The sequence below is a fragment of the Myotis davidii genome, unplaced genomic scaffold (assembly GCF_000327345.1).
Source record: "Myotis davidii unplaced genomic scaffold, ASM32734v1 scaffold815, whole genome shotgun sequence".
Taxonomy (NCBI): domain Eukaryota; kingdom Metazoa; phylum Chordata; class Mammalia; order Chiroptera; family Vespertilionidae; genus Myotis; species Myotis davidii.
The window spans coordinates 141991-144329 of NW_006288179.1; positions in this window are offsets into that span (position 1 = coordinate 141991).

The window sequence follows — 2339 nt, forward strand, 5'->3', positions numbered from 1 at the left end:
GTAATAAAATATATAGAGGGGAATAAATGATGATGGGAAAAATATATATTTAAAAAGACTTTGTTTCCTCTTGGTGTTCCTTGATAACTTAATGTCTGTGTTCTTAGCTGAGATAATGTCACTACTAATGTCACTACTGCTATGTATTGCATTTTTGTGCCCAAATACATAGTTTTCATAATAAAAATGTTGGTTTTCTATATTATTGGTGGTTCAGTGTCCTTCAGTGGCCCTATTAGGTGAATATGATGACAGTTGTCATGTAGTCACTCATTAGGTCAGTTAAGCAAAAAGAAAAGGTTCTCTGACTCCAGTTGTTTTTCTTCCCTCTCCAGGGGTTTGCTTTCTGTTCAGCTCACCTGCCTACCTCCAAATGTTAATATATGCAGGGATTTAATTTATGAAAAAGATGGCCTTTAAAGTCAGTGATGGAGACAAGCAAAATAGAGGCAGACTCATAGATAGAGGACAGTCAGACAGCTCTGGGGGGATGGAGGGATTGAGCTAAAAGAAAAAAGAACTCATGGACATGGACAACAGTGGTGATTGTGGGGGATGAGGAGGGTGTGTGGATGTGGAAGAGGGCATAGAGGGGATAAATGGTGATGAAAAAAATAAAATCAGTGGTGGGCAAATGGGTAATTGAACACATGGTGTTAAATCCATAGTCACACCTTATATCAGGAGAGTTACAAAGGATCAGAGATTTAAATATTTTAAAAAGTACAGGAAATCATGGAGGAGTTTTAATGTTTTGACTTTTAAATAATCATAGTCAGAAACATGACAAAAACCCAGGAACCATAAATGAAATTTTTGAAATATTTAAAATTCCTGCATGGCAGAATCTTTCATGGATATGACAAATGTGCAAGGAAGAAGGAAGAGAATTTTTCACTGTGTACCTTTTTGTATTTTTAAACGTTTCATACCATGTGATTAGGAAGCAATTAGTTTTTTGAAAATTATCTAAATGACCTTCAAAATTTAGCCGGTTTGGCTCAGTGGATAGGGCATTGGCCTGTGGACTGAAGGGTCCTGGGTTCAATTCTGGTCAAGAGCACATGCCTGGTTGTGGGCTCAATTCCCAGTAGGGGGCATGCAGGAGGCAACTGATTAATGATTTTCATCATTGATGTTTCTATCTCTCCCTCTCCCTTCTCTCTGGAATCAACAACAATATTTTTTAAACAAAAGAGGACATTTATGAAAGCTCAGTAATAAGAATATGGAGATAAGCTAGAAGGAAATCAGAAAAATTTTCCAATGAAAATCGAAGACCTATTCTAAAAGGTAAAAGTGGAGGAATAAAAAACTCAGCATATAAAGTTCTGCACATGTAAAATGCTATAAAATATATACAAACAAATTAGTGGAGAGTCCCTGAGTAATTTTAAACTAGGCTAGACAACACAGAAATAATTAAGAATTCTTTGCTAACCATACTCCTGCACACTCCCCCCTGGGGATGTGCCCGCAACCAAGGGACATGCCCTAGACCGGAATCGAACCTGGGACCCTTCAGTCTGCAGGCTGACGCTCTATCCACTGAGCCAAACCAGTCAGGGCAAAATATATATATATATTTTTAAATTCTTTTCTACAAATATGTGGCTAAGTATAATACAAAAAAAAATGCATTTTCATTTTTTGAAACTGTCCATATTCTTTAGCCATTTAGGTATCATGGTTTGGTCTTTTAATTTATAGGAGTTCCTTAGATAATAGCTAAATTAATCTTGTAGTCTACCAGACTGTATTCAGGATCCCAAACTTTCTTCTAGGCCCATTTGTGCCCTTCCTTGTCAAACCTACTTCTAGCACAAACTGTATAACCAGGTAATATGTAGTGAATACTGAATTACCTTCTGGGGGAAACTAAGTCAGTAATTTCTGGCCAGACAATTCATATACGCAAATTAAGTTCCATAGGGTTCAAAGATTCAAACACAACAGATGAAATAAGTATATTAGAAAAGCCACTGGGAAAATTTTGAATCTTAAAGAAGTGGCATTATGAGTAATAGGTATGTTTAAGTAATATACTGTAGGTCTAAAAGGCTTCAGAAATAATACAGATAAAACCAAACAAATAAAACTGAAAAAGGGAGAACCAAGATGGCAGCATAAGATATAAACTTGTACATGCTGCCTCCCACAACCACATTAAAACTACAACTAAAAGACAAAACAGCCGAAACCGGTTTGGCTCAGTGGATAGAGCGTCGGCTTGCGGACTGAAAGGTCCCAGGTTCGATTCCGGTCAAGGGCATGTACCTGGGCTGCGGGCACATCCCCAGTAGGAGATGTGCAGGAGGCAGCTGATCGATGTTTCTCTC